The sequence below is a fragment of the Lissotriton helveticus genome, chromosome 7 (assembly GCF_964261635.1).
Source record: "Lissotriton helveticus chromosome 7, aLisHel1.1, whole genome shotgun sequence".
In the NCBI taxonomy this organism is placed as follows: domain Eukaryota; kingdom Metazoa; phylum Chordata; class Amphibia; order Caudata; family Salamandridae; genus Lissotriton; species Lissotriton helveticus.
The window spans coordinates 1122567823-1122583214 of record NC_136068.1 but is presented as its reverse complement, the minus strand read 5'-3'; positions in this window follow the sequence as shown (position 1 = coordinate 1122583214).

The following is a 15392-nucleotide window of genomic DNA, read 5'->3' as shown; positions in this document are numbered from 1 at the left end:
AAGTAAGACTTCGTGCCTTTTTCAAAGATGCGACTGTCACACATGATGACCAAAATAAAGATAAGAACACTGGCTTGCGCAACAAATCAACGTTCAATCCACCGCAGAGTCTTACTCCACCTGAAGTTTTGACATTTGAAAGAGCAGTGCTCAATGATACTGAGCGGTTGTTTCACACAATCCCCAAACAATACAACAATCTTTCCAAACGTGAACATCTAGCATTGTCAACTTTGGCGAATGACAAGTCAATTGTCATTAAACCCGCCGATAAGGGGGGAGCAACTGTGATTCTTGACACAGATGCATATAACATCGAATGCAGAAGACAACTGGACAATAAGAAATTCTACCGTCCATTGAAATTGGACCCTACTCACAGGCTCAGCACTGTCATCAAGAGAATGGTGGAAGAAGCCAAGGAGGAGGAGTGGATTACGGATCTTGAGGCATGCTTTCTGATTACCGCACATCCTGTGGTTCCGTATTTCTACATACTGCCCAAGATACATAAAGGACGAATACCCCCTCCTGGAAGGCCCATTATCTCTGGAATAGGTTCCTGTTAGACCTGACACCTTTTGGCGTGGTTCTTCCCCCATCTTTTTGCCTCTGACTCATGTGTTTTGATGCTGTGCTGGATTTCGTTTTTGCTGATTTAGATGCTTTGGACACTCTGCCACTGCTGATCAGTGCCAGAGTGTAAGTGCTCCCTCTGTGAATTGTGATATTGATTGAATATACCTGATTGGCATATTTGTATCACCACAAAGTCCCTAGGAAAGTGCACTGTGTGTGCCAGGGCTGGTGATGACAGATGCTACTAGTGGGCCTGCAGCGCAGATTGCGCCACCCACATGAGTAGCTTTAAAATAGTGACTCAGGCCTGCCAGCGCAGGGCCTGTGTGCAGTCAGTGGACTGCCCTGTCCCCCTGGCCAGTGTCTCCACTGGCTGGGCCTAACCCTTCCCTGTCTGTGCACATCAGTCACCCCTATGGAAGGCTCAAGGTACCCCCCTGGGCAGGGTGCAGTGTATGGATAAGGTAGAGCATGTACTAGTGCAGGTCACATGCTCTAGTAGTGGGCTGCAGCCATTTTATGTGCTCACTGCTGTAAGGCTATCTTGCTCCATAGAGTAACATGGAGGAGGCTGGGCCCATGTGATACCAGCCTATCTTCCCATAGGAACAAGATGGGACATAAATGAAAGATATCCCTGAACTCAGAATTTAATGACACATCTTTTAGTGAAGGGTGTTTTTAAATCCTGTGTTGGAGAATAGCACTTTTAGAAAGTGGCTGTTCTCTTGTCTAACCCTTTCTGTGTGCCTGGGTTTGTGGAATGCTTGGGTGTGACAGGGGGGCTGCAGAGCCCCCGGAGGAGAGGGTCGGAGCCAGCCCGGGGATGAAAGGGCACATCTGCCTGCCTGGGAGGTGGGAGGAAGGAATGCCTGATAAGTACTGGGCTGTGCCGGCCACCTCCCCCATGCTAGCTCCCTCCTGGTGGTCAACTGACACCTCTGGCCCTGAAGCTGACAGGGAGAAGAAAACCAGAGACACCTCAGTGCTCCGCAACCCCCAGAACTGGTTTAGACTGGACCCAGGGCCTCCTTGCACAAAGACTTCAAAGGACTTCAAAGACATTGAGGGGTATAAGGAAAGGACCCCTGACTACAGAAGTTTAGATTCCGAAATTCTGCAAGCAAGAAGGAACCTTTGCTGGAAGGAGGACAGCTAGAGAACTAAAGGAAGACTGCCTTGCTGTGTGCTCTAAGGGTTGACCTGTTCTACTGTCCAACTGGAAGCTAAGGAGGAGAAAGGGACTTTGCTGTGTGCTGTGACCCTGCCTACTTGAAACTGCCAAGACTCTGCTGTGTGCTGTGTCTACAACTGAATCTCCAAGGGCCTGAGAAGAGCTGGCCTCCTGTTGGGAACCCAGGGCTAAAGGTTCCTAAAACTGTCCCAGAAAACAGCTGAAAGATTGCGCTGTGGTGACCTTGGACGAGTGGCACTCGACCGGGAGCGTGAGGAGGGGATCGGTGTGCTCATCGGCATATTCCCAGCGAGGGTTGGAGGCTTGTGGTGCCTCCCCTCGTGAAATCCGCTCCCAAGGGGTTGTGAGCCGAGAGGGGGGTCTCTTCGTGACCAGCGCCCTCGAAAACCCTTTGCCGCCAAATCCCCATCGCGGCCCGGGGCCAGGAATACCCCCCAGAAGGTCGCCGATCGTTGGGGAGCTGAAGCGGCGAAGAACGAAGCCGCCGCGCTCCCATTGGCTGAGGGAGCCGAGCCCCCTCACTAACGCCGCGACGGGATTGGCCCGTGCGGCGCAGCGTCATCAGTGGTGGTGGGCCGTGATTGGCCGAAGGAGCGGAGCGTCATCGTTGGCCTGTCCCGGGAGCCGCACTGCCATTGGCTGACTCCCGGGTGCTGCGGGATGCGCGACCCAACGCCGCGACGGGATTGGTTGGTCCCGGCGTGGAGAGGAGGAGGAGAGGAGACGACCCCTCAGCGAGAGCCGACCTCGCCGGGGGAATCTGAAGCGTCCCGCACCCCTGGCCAGCCGTCCCCCACCAGGTACGCAGCACCGCCTCCCCCGCCGCTCGTTGGATTGTCGAGAGCGGGCGGGAGAGGACAGGGGACCGGCCGGGGCGGGGACGCGTTCTAACTGCACGGCCTGGGGCGTGTGAGGCCCAAGAAGGCGCGAGGCTGCACCTGGGGAGGGAAAGAGTCCCCGAGCCTCGCGTAACAGCGCATTTGCAGCGCTGGAAGCCCCCACATAGCCTGGCACGTGGGCAGTAGCGTTAATGTTCGTTTTTAGAGCTAAGTTAACATAAATCCGTGGCATTATTTCTCATGACTGATTAAAGAGACTTGAGACATTATTTTTTTTCCATAAGAACTTCCTATTTACAAGTACCATCCTAAAGATTAAGTGCAACCCGTAAGATTGAATGCAACATTTTTCTAAAGAAGTGATTATCATGCAACTGCTTTAATTACTTGCTGAAACTAGATAAAGCTATATATTTTTATAAAATATACTTACCTGTGTGGTCTCAGTTTGTGGTGGATTGGGGATTATTGTTGTGTTAAGTGCAAATGTTATCCACATTGCCTCTGTTTAGCCTAGACTGCTCGCGCCATGCTACCTAGAGGGTGAGCAGGGGTTATCTCAGAGGGTTATTCCTTCACCCTGACTGGAAGCTAGGGTCCCTACTTGGTCTAAGGTACTTACCTCTGCCAATCAGAGACCCCGGGTTCTAACAGTTCCTTATTGGAACCCTTATCCACTTTTGTGGACTTTTTTCTCAAACCCCTTGTCAAGCAGATGCCAACATACATACAGGATACTAAAGACCTGTTACGTGTATTAACGACTATGTCATATGATGAAGACCAGGATTTTCTTGTATCCTTTGACGTAGAATCCTTATACACTTGTATACCACAGGACGAAACTCTCTCTGTGATAGAAACACTCCTGCAACAGACAGATTTAGATAGCCTGACTCCAGTTAGTTTCATTATGGCATGTGCATCTATTGCCATGAAAGAAAACTTTTTTCAGTTTGAGAAAGACCTGTTTCTCCAAGTTTCAGGTACATCAATGGGCAGCGTTTTTGCCCCCTCGTTGGCGAACCTTTATGTGCACCATTTTGAGCAGACCCATGTACTCTGTAACATCAATCCATTTCTGGGCCACATAGTGACCTGGAAACGTTACATAGATGACGTTTTAGTCATCTGGAGAGGAACAGCTGAGAGCTTAAATGAATTTCACAACTGGCTGAACCAGCGGAACCAATTTCTGAAGTTCACCTGTGAATTTTCTAAAGAGAACCTTCTGTTCCTTGATGTGAACATTTACCCTCAGAATGGGTCTCTAGGTACTGAACTGTATAGAAAGCCAATGGCGAGAAACTCACTCCTGCATTTTCAGAGCTATCACCCCCAGGCACTTCGTGAAAACCTACCTTTTGGGCAGTTTCTGAGGGTGAGACGGAATTGTTCCGACACTGCGAAATACAAGGAACATGCAGAAGCACTTTCTGGACAACTGCGGGAACGACAGTACCCAAAAAAGACCATTAAAGCCTCAATGAAAAGAGCGTCCAATAACAACAGAGATGCGCTACTGGAACCTAAATCAACATCTCTTGACGAGCCGGACAAACAGAGGATGACATGTGTGACCACCTTCTCAGGTCACTCAAATGCCCTGAAAAAAAGTATCCTCAAACATTGGAAGATTTTGGAGATTGGAGGAAAGACACTACCCCCGCCTCTTTTTGCATTCAAGAGAAGCATGAATGTCAAAGACCGGCTGGTACATACCAGACCACGAGAGCCGAAACCTGACCATGAAGTGGGAATATGGGGCTTACAACCTGTGAAGGGTCACTTTCCATGTGGCAACTGTTCAGTATGCCCCCTGACTAGTCACACTACAGAGATAGATATAGGTACTACTAGACCTTGGAGCTTAAATAAACACACCAATTGTAACACAGAGAGGGTCATTTATCTCATCACATGTCCCTGTAACAAGAGGTATGTAGGGATGACATCCAGAAAGATCAAGGTGAGAATTTCCGAACACCGTAGTACAATACGGTGTAAGAAAAGTGCCACCAAACTAACTAACCATTATATAGAGGTGGGACACTCTGACACGGAACTTGATTGGGTGATCTTAGAAAAACCATATATCCCCACTCACATTAGAGATATCCAGAAATTTCTCTTGCAACGTGAACAACGCTGGGTGTTCCGATTACGTACAGATGTAGATGGGCTCAACGAGGAAATTCCGTGGTTGGCACTACACTGAACGACCATATACATACTCAGTATTACACATATGTACAGGGTACTAGAATAAGACAGACTGGGTCGATACTTAGCCATAATAACATCCTGGGTACAATAATGTAGCGAGATTGTATGGGTATATGACCCTACTACCGTTGGTTCTTGTGCCTACAAATGATTTGAAGGGTATCCTTTCCAATACCAGTACAGGACATATGGCTTACACTAAGCTTCTATAACTAAAAGAAAAAACCTTGATAAATATGAATTAAACAACATTCTCAATTGATGTATACAGTTTGTAAACAGACACATGCTAGATCAACAACTTTATTAGAAATGACGGGCCGAGTGAACACTACCTCGGGTCCGGGCATGCTCGGATCGATGAATGGATCTCGGTCTCGCCATGAGTATATTTTCTGCGCACATGCGCGGTGCAATTGTCATTTAAGCCTGTATAGCACTAGATAGATGACGTACTATAGTAAATCAAGCAGAGCAAGCGCTTTGTAGTGTATGTTGTCTCGCGCATGCGTGGTAAAGTGGTAATGGGCGCACACATGCGCGGTGAATATATCATTGTTGCCTATCTAACGCTTGGATCAGGTAGATGACGTATTACAGCAATAAGAAGCTCTCTTCAAACGGAGCGTGCGCGATATAGTGTTAATTTTACGCGCATGCGCAGTGATGGTGCAATGACTGCAGGCATCGCCGCGGTCTGCCAGTTGATGAAGGACCCAGCGAGGCTGGGTAAGCCTTTCAAACGACATAAAAACATTCTAGAAACGAACGTCGGTACCTCCGGTCATTACTCCTGACGGCCCGGGGTACCGACGGATAGGTGAGTCATGGTGCAGGGGTAATGCTCACAAACGTAGACTCTTTTGGCAAAGGGTGACGTGCTAGTAATCTAGGTGGGGGAATACTCTGCTTTGTGTTCTATTTTGTTTTGGACGTTTTAGCCGGTCTGAGCAATAGGATACTTTACATTACATAAGGGCTATAAGATACTAAGAGGAAGAGAGGAGGTTTAGTGAATTGTTCCTCGTCGTGAAGAGGACGTTACCGGACAACCCCTGACAAACAAGAGTCTCATTCTCTCACAGGATGGGCACTCTCTTAAGATTAGACTAGAGGTGCTGTGCTAACTTTTGGCCCTAGCCAGGGGCGAGTTGAAGTAAATACAAGACTTATGCAGTCGTGGTGTATGTACATCATTGACGGATTGTTTTGTCCTTGTTTTAGAGCGGGGCCTCCTTCCCTGAGTAATGAGCCAGGTTGAGGTGAGGGCGAAACCCAATTGTTATGGGTAAGTTATGGGTAAGTGATAAAACTCTTGTAATGTCACCATGAAAGGAGAAATGTATAAGCGTTCTGTGACGCTAATATGCAGTGATTGGAAGTGAGTGCAGTGAAGGAGCATTGTTCTGACATATATAATATATTTGTCTATTACAGGTTCCGGTTAATGTATCCATAAAGCATTCGAGTTGGACATAACCGGTGGAGTATTTTATACACTATCATCTTTGCACAATTATAATTTTTCACTTTTGTAGCAGCAGCCGTATATATTTGTAGCCTGGTCCTGAAGAATGCCCCGATACAGTTAGATCTGAGTGAGGGCAGAAACATGTTGACCTTCCATTCTGGTTGACGTCTTGAAAGTCTCGAGCGTCAGCATTCTGCTTTTTAAATGATGACAAGGGGACTTGAGGAATAAAGTTGTTATGAGTACTCCTTAGCCATTTTTAGAACACCATTTTTCTCATTTTTTCGTTGCGCTGCACTTTTCACTCCTTTTTGCCTATACACATCTGATCCTCTCACCTTCTTAAGTGAGTCTCTGGACGCCAGCAAGGACTATGTAGGGTGGCCAGTCATCCCGTAGTCTTCCTTTGTGTCAAGGTTTTTCCGATCAATTACCAAGATCGGTTTTCCTTGAGAAGGATTGTACCAAAACCCAGATGATGAATGACATTGGGTGATTGATGGGTCTTGGCAGAAGGGTATCTCGCTCCCACTCGGAACACTGGCACTCTAGTTTTTGCTCCGGTCAGCTGACTCACTTCTCTTTCACTCTCTTGTGTAGACCCAGGGTGTTCTGTAGTTGTTAATATGTGAATAGGGGATATTCACCTTGCAGGTCTTTAAAATCATCCCTAAGACCCCCATTAGTTTTTTGTTGTTATTGAATTGTGTGCGGCCACGGCCGCGGGTCTGATCTATTAGTCCCAATCATCTTTTGGTGTATTTGGCCGCTCCTTCACTTTCCCTGACCCATCGCACTCAATAGGTGACTGAAGATACAGAGGGCTGCGGAGCACTCTGTCCGAAATTGACCATAGACTAAGGTTTTACTGAACCTTAAAGTGCTGGCGAAGCACTTTGCTGGGAGTTCGCTAACCCAATCAGGGTCTTGATCGATAGCTGCAGAGAGGGTGGAGCGCAGGCGTTGCTTCCAAACTGCGGGTGCGGTCCTGTCCTGAGCGGTCCTGTCCTGAGCGGTCCTGTCCTGAGGGGTTCCTGTCCTGAGGTCCCGTCCTGATTCCTAATCTGAGGGTATCCTGTCCTTTCCTGGGTGTCCATTCTGCATCTGCTGTCCATTGAGGGGTATCCTTCCTTGAGGGTTTCCTGTCCTTAACTGACCCGTGGCCAGGGTTTGGTTTCCACACCAGTCTAGGTAAATATTGCTCTAAATTCTTAAAACTTGCACCTTTCTATTTTTCTGTCTTTTGCTTTAATAAAGACATACCTTTGCATATGTTGATTTTTCCATGCTTTGCCGCAAACTATTGAATCATAAAGTCATTTGCATATTTTCATAACGTTTTCCCATGTTACCCTACCTGTTAGAAATCATATTTTGCATTGCAGTTTGTCATTTTCTGATATGGTCTAGAACGGCCCTACTTACATTTTCCAAAGAACTTTTGCCCTAAGTGCATAGCGTTTCCTGTTGCATCCCATATTAGCATTTCCATGATTACCCTGACTTTATTTCTCTATAGTTATGTACTTTTCGTTATCTTGATTATTGATTGCCTTATTCTTGTAAATCTTATGCTTACCGAGAACGAACTTTAGATAAAGATTTTAAAACTTCCAGTTGTCCGTGGTCATTTACAACAGTATTGAATATCATTTTGGGTTGGTATTTTGCTGCCTTTCCTTTTACAGCTAGCTCCCTGATCCGTTGAGGTCATAGGTACCCGTGCCGGTGGATGGTAAGTCGGGTACACTGAGTAATTACAGTAGGGAATTCACACAAATTGATAGCAGCCCGTGAAGTCACCCTGTCAATGAATATTGTGAATTGAAAGTATATGAGCCCGAAGCCGGAAACGGCGAAATTATTGGCTGGGTGACCTCGCGCGCTCTATCACTCCCCCCTTATCGGCGGGTTTAATGACAATTGACTTGTCATTCGCCAAAGTTGACAATGCTAGATGTTCACGTTTAGAAAGATTGTTGTATTGTTTGGGGATTGTGTGAAACAACCGCTCAGTATCATTGAGCACTGCTCTTTCAAATGTCAAAACTTCAGGTGGAGTAAGACTCTGCGGTGGATTGAACGTTGATTTGTTGCGCAAGCCAGTGTTCTTATCTTTATTTTGGTCATCATGTGTGACAGTCGCATCTTTGAAAAAGGCACGAAGTCTTACTTTCCGAAAAAAGACAGCCAGCTCTTGTCTCGTCTCAAATGCATCACCTCTGTATGTAGGCACAAATCCAAGCCCTTTCTCTAAGACCAGAGTCTCATCTATTGTCAAGATGCGTTGGCTTAGATTGACGATTAGACTCGTGCCGTGCTCGGTCCTGGTGGAGCCGATTCCTGTTGGTTGCTCCTGGTTCGTGACGCCGGTGGAGGGCTCCAATGTACATTGGTCTGTACTGATCGCCTCCTGCCTCTGGATCGGCGTTGGCCCTGGCCTAAAAAATGCTGCTGTTGTGGGTAGTTGGTGAATGGTTGATAGGGATACATTTGTCCCGGAAAAGGTGGATAAGCAAAGTCATAAGGGCCAGGTGGCCACCATTGTGGTGGAGGAGGTTGTTGAAATTGATTTCCTCTCCTTGGGCCTCGAGATCTACGGTTCCCACCCCTCCCTTGATAGTTAGCAGAGGAGTCAGAATCTGTAGAATTCCCATCACTCCCAGAGGTAGAGTAATTCGAACCAGGTCTCCTGCCTTGCTGGTTATACACTGGCGGAACGTAATTATCACTGGTATATGGATATACCTTGTCCATTGCAAACTTCGCCAAATCCTTCTTAAATTTGGCAATCTTTGAGGCCAAGATATTTTCTTTTAACTCCTTACTGGTTTTATCATTCTCCTTGGCTTGTTTGTTATAAATGGTCGTGGTAATTATCACCGATTTAATTTGTGACTCTAGCGTTTGTATTTCTATGAGAATGTTGTAGGCTATTCTTTTGGCCGTGGTGATTATTAAAATCAACCAGTCCCTAGTGCATCGCCATGCAACTAAGGACCAGTCTTTAAGAAAAGCTTTGTCTTCAAGGAATAACCTAGGGGCATTTGTTACAATTAGACCTGTTGGTGCACAGTCTGCCCTTAGATATTCAGTCATAATCGCACCGTGTACCTGGGTACGTGAATGTGATCGTTTTAAAAGAAAGACCTTGTTCCAATCTTCATTATTGGCTAAACTCTGATTTATGGTGTTATCAATTATGCTAGGTGTAATCAATATGTCCAAAGCCATTGCATCGTCAAAGGCTAGACCCTGCCTCTCTGCCATGATCAAATCGGAGTGGGGTTTACCCGGAATGAGTTGGAAGGGAAGATTCTCGGGTCCTAAAGGTACCTAAACTGTATAATTTGGGATTATTTGGAAAAGACTAGATTCAGAAGGCGCCGTGCCGGCCCCGATGCCCCGCCAGGGAAAGTGAAGGAGCGGCCCAATACACCAAAAGATGATTGGGACTAATAGATCAGACCCGCGGCCGTGGCCGCACACAATTCAATAACAACAAAAAACTAATGGGGGTCTTATGTACATCATTGACGGATTGTTTTGTCCTTGTTTTAGAGCGGGGCCTCCTTCCCTGAGTAATGAGCCAGGTTGAGGTGAGGGCGAAACCCAATTGTTATGGGTAAGTGATAAAACTCTTGTAATGTCACCATGAAAGGAGAAATGTATAAGCGTTCTGTGACGCTAATATGCAGTGATTGGAAGTGAGTGCAGTGAAGGAGCATTGTTCTGACATATATAATATATTTGTCTATTACAGGTTCCGGTTAATGTATCCATAAAGCATTCGAGTTGGACATAACCGGTGGAGTATTTTATACACTATCATCTTTGCACAATTATAATTTTTCACTTTTGTAGCAGCAGCCGTATATATTTGTAGCCTGGTCCTGAAGAATGCCCCGATACAGTTAGATCTGAGTGAGGGCAGAAACATGTTGACCTTCCATTCTGGTTGACGTCTTGAAAGTCTCGAGCGTCAGCATTCTGCTTTTTAAATGATGACAAGGGGACTTGAGGAATAAAGTTGTTATGAGTACTCCTTAGCCATTTTTAGAACACCATTTTTCTCATTTTTTCGTTGCGCTGCACTTTTCACTCCTTTTTGCCTATACACATCTGATCCTCTCACCTTCTTAAGTGAGTCTCTGGACGCCAGCAAGGACTATGTAGGGTGGCCAGTCATCCCGTAGTCTTCCTTTGTGTCAAGGTTTTTCCGATCAATTACCAAGATCGGTTTTCCTTGAGAAGGATTGTACCAAAACCCAGATGATGAATGACATTGGGTGATTGATGGGTCTTGGCAGAAGGGTATCTCGCTCCCACTCGGAACACTGGCACTCTAGTTTTTGCTCCGGTCAGCTGACTCACTTCTCTTTCACTCTCTTGTGTAGACCCAGGGTGTTCTGTAGTTGTTAATATGTGAATAGGGGATATTCACCTTGCAGGTCTTTAAAATCATCCCTAAGACCCCCATTAGTTTTTGTTGTTATTGATTTGTTTGTTTTGTACTTCGTGTGTAAACTGTATTCTGTCATTGATTTGATTGAGGTTGTCTAGTGCTTCCATTAGTGTTCTTTCTGCCCATTCCATACAACAAAAATGTTGTCAATGTATCGCAAAAATAGTTTACTGTGCTTTTTCCATGGATTCTTGGTTAGTATATGGTCTTGCTCAAATTGATTCATAAACAAATTGGCATACGCCGGTGCGGCGCAATTTCCCATGGAAGTACCTGTCGTTTGTAAAAACCATTGGTTTAGCCAAGTAAAATAACTTTGGAACAGCGTAAAATGTAACAATTCCATGAGGAAAACTTGTGTTTCGTGGTTCAACTCTGAGTGTAAGAGTGCTTATTCTACTGCTTCTATCCCCATTTTGTGCGGTATTGAAGTATACGGTGACTTCACATCTATGGTACACATGAATATTGTTTCATCTATGTCAATCTTGGTGTTTTGTAACTTATTCAAAAAATCTGTAGTGTTCTTTACAAATGTTTGCATTTTGAACACTATAGGTTGTAAGTATCAATCTATAAATTGTCCGATGGGTTCATGTATACTTCCTTTGGTTGACACTATAGGCCTGTATGGTGGATGTTTACGGTCCTTATATATCTTAGGAACCATATAGATGGTTGGGCTTTTGGGATGTTCCTTTATGAGAAACTTTTTTGTCCTATCATTGATTACTCCGTTGTCATAGGTGTGGTTAATTAGCTCTTTTAACGTCAAGTGAAAACTTTCTGTGGGGTTCATGTCCATTTTGATGTATGTGGTTTCGTCCGAAAGATGTTTATACACTTCCATTTCATATTGAGCATTGTTTAATATGACTAATGCTCCTTCCTTATTGGCCTTTTGGCATATTATTTTAGGATTGTTGGACACATTTTTTATAATCCCTTACTGTTTTTGTGTGAGGTTGGATTTTGTCCTTTTAAGCTAAAGATTCAGTTTTGAAAGGTCCTGTTTGACTAAGCTTTCAAAGGTATCCAATGTTCTATGACTAATGGGTGCCATGTATGAACTAGAAGGTGATAATCCTCTTAGTTGATCTGTTTTGGTGTGAATTTGTGGTGTCAGTATGTTTTCAAAGTAGTGATGCAGTACTAACTTTCTCATAAGTTAAAAAAAACTTACTTCGAGTTCCAGGTTGTTAGTGTTGGTGGTGGGAACATATGACGTGCCTTTCTGTAATGTCTGTAATTCGACTTTGTTGTATTGTTGGTCGGATATATTAATAACCAAGCTCATGTTGCTGTTTCTTTCTTAGTTTTGTCCGTCTTGCCACCTGTGGTGCTTCTCGTGTTGGGTGTTTCTTTTTCTTTGACTCCTCCTGGGTCGCCTTTTTTCAATTGGCCTTCCTCTAAAAAAGGCTGTCCTGATGTTTGTGCTTGTACTTGGGTTTGTATGGCTCCGGACGTTGGTGGAATGTTGTTTCTTGGTGGTCTCTGTGTGGTGTCACTGTCAGTGGATGGAGTATCTGTGTTTTGTGTATATGGTTTACTCTGCCTTCGTCTGCCATATACTTCAGCCCAGCTGTAAACTTCACCGTGTTTATAATCTACTGTATCGCGACGGAACTTACGTATTCTCCTTTCGTTGATTTCCTGAGAATGCTTTGTCAGTTGTTCATTTACATCCTCTAAGACTTTGGTCCATTTGTCTGCTGACATTGAATTTGTAAGTTCATTGGATAGTTCCTCCAGGATGGTAGATAGCTCTTCGATTATTAATAAAAATGAAATCTAAGGAGCATTTGTTAAGGATCGCATACCAGCGATCCCTGAATTTTTGTGTGTTTTTACAAAGAGATGGTTTTAGTTGTATTCTCAATCCTCGTGGTACACGTTGTGCCCGATGGTACTTGAGTAATGTGCTGGCATGTATTCGCTGGTTGATTTTGCATTTGGACAGATATAGGAGTTGTCTTATGTTCTGTTGTATATTTTGGTTGGTGGTTGTTTGTGATGTTTCCTCATGTATTAATCTGTAAATTCGTGACACTTCATCTTCCTAAAAAGCAAATGTTTCTGCTTTTAAGTCGGTCATGTTTGAAATCTCGTCACATGCCATGGTTATGCTGTGTGTGCTGTGTTTTGCTTGAATGAAACAGTAGTACAATTCTTAGGTTGGAATACGAGCTACTACGTTATTTATCATAAAGTTGTTTGCTTAATTTGTACTAGCTGGTGTGTGCTCCCGGGGCGGCATCTTCACTCTGGACGTCTTTATTTGAAATCAGATTTGCACTTCCTTCATGGAATGTGTCCCCTTTGGGAACTACTTCAGTCCTTCAAAATAGGCTCTTTTTTTGTAAGGAAAAGTAGTCCACTACTAGTTGAATTCAAATAAATTCATGTATTTTATTCATTCGTTATGTTTTCATTTCAAAATTGCTTTCACAACTCATAATATATGGACTATTGCTTCCAATACATTTCGGGTATTGGTTTACCCTTCATCAGGGATTAGTCCTAGGATAAATGTAAGCAACATGAGGGACTGTTTTTTGAAAACAATATTCATATCTGTTACATGCCAAATTGAGGTACATCATGCTGGATATTAATAACTACAGGTTCTGTCATTACATGCGTTTTTAGAAACATCTGATTTTCGGCGTGAACTGGCTTCAAGACGAGCATTAAAGCAAAAAAGGTGATGGGGTTAAGAAACGTGTCGCGATACATAATGTAATGTGGAGAAAATCGTTGGTCAGCGTCGGAGGGTTGAACCGGAGCCGGCATACTAAAACGAGTGATGTTGAGTGTCCAGTGAAAACGGGTTTAAAACAAACGTTGTGCTCGCTGTATTCCGTGGTAATAATGTTAGAAGATTAACACGCGGTGATGATGTTATGAGTTTAGGCGCATAACACCCGGTACATTTAAATGCGGTCAAAAAGCAAATGAAGCTTGTTCTTGGATTTAAAGAAACTTAGTGCTCGCGGTATTCCGTGGTGATAATATTAGAAGATTTACACGCGGTGATGATGTTCAGAGTTTATGCGCATGACACGCCGTATATTTAAATGCTGTCAAGCTTGTTATCGGTACAAGTTTATCGTGCGTTTTTTTTTGTTTTTTTAAAAAGGTGTACGAAGAGTTTGCTACTTGAAAAGTGCTTATCTACTCAGCCATAAATTCATCGTGCCAAGCAGTTCATATACCTTACTTTGAGTTGTTATTCCCTATTCCCTATTCGCAATCCGCTGTGAGTGCAGAATCATGCTCTGCATGTTGTGATGTGATTATAAATATCAAGGTTGTGAGATAGATATAGGACTAGAAAAATGGTAGTGGGCGACATCTTACAGTGGGTTGTAATGGTAAAGGAAGGACTAAGGGTGATGTGTCTACGGCGGCCATTTTAAACTGCGTAGTGCTTCAACTGGTTTTATAGTTTAAACATTGCAATAAAAATGATAGGAAAACGTATTTCTGTAATATAGGAATAAGGCGGACGCCTTTAATGGTCTTTCATTGTCTGAATTAAAAATTGTACAAAAGCAATTATAAACAATTATGCAATACGTTCATTCATTTCGAATGGATGTAAGCGCTCAAGTGTTTCACCACATTTCACCACTACTAGATCACGTACTACGATAGCAGAGGCAGGTGGTGGTGGAACACTGCTAGTGAAGCAAGTGAAGGATGAATGCCTTTCTGTTAGCCTACAGCTAAAGGAGGTGATGTGATTGTGCATGGCCTACCTCATCTGTGTTACCTGGCATGAAGTTCCTATCTGACTCTTCATACCCTGTGCTTAGTTTATATAACATTTAGTCGTTGTTGAATCCTTTAATATTAACAATTAGCAGAAAGTGGCTTGGTGCCCTTTTGCTTATGTCCATTCTTCAAGACTGTTCTTTTTGAACAACAACAATAAACAAGACATATAATTTTCAGCTTTCCATGAAATTTTGTTTACAACTCAATAACAATGATTTAGAACAGTCACCTCAGATTAAATGCTGTGAATATATTCAATCAATTTTGATTATCACGTTGTAAAAAAATGACATAGAATAAATGTACATTCTATGCCAAACACGCACATTCAATTCCATATGATCAACATGTGTAGCCTAAGAGGAAGATATCTAGAAGAAACATAATATTCATCACTGTCATTGTCAACTGTCACTGTCAACAAGAAACTACTCCACAAGCTCCAGAACATCCAGAACCCCACAGCCAGATTAGTCCTAGACATACATCGCCACCACCACATCACTCAACACCTCGTGATCTCCTCTGGCTCTCCATCGAAAGAAGAATAACCTTCAAGCTCCTCACCCACTCTTACAAGACCCTCCACAATATTGGACCAGCATACCTAAACAACCGCCTCTCCTTCCACGCACCCAAGAGACACCTCCGATCAGCCGACCTCTCTCTGGCATGCATCTACAAATCCAAAATGGGAGGGAAGTCCATCTCCTACCTATAGCAAAGACCTTGAACGACCCCCCCCCCCCCCGCCTCTGGCAAACTCCACACTCCCCCAGTTCAGGAAAGACCTCAAGACCTGGATCTTCAGATTCCCTTAGTACAATATAGAGCATT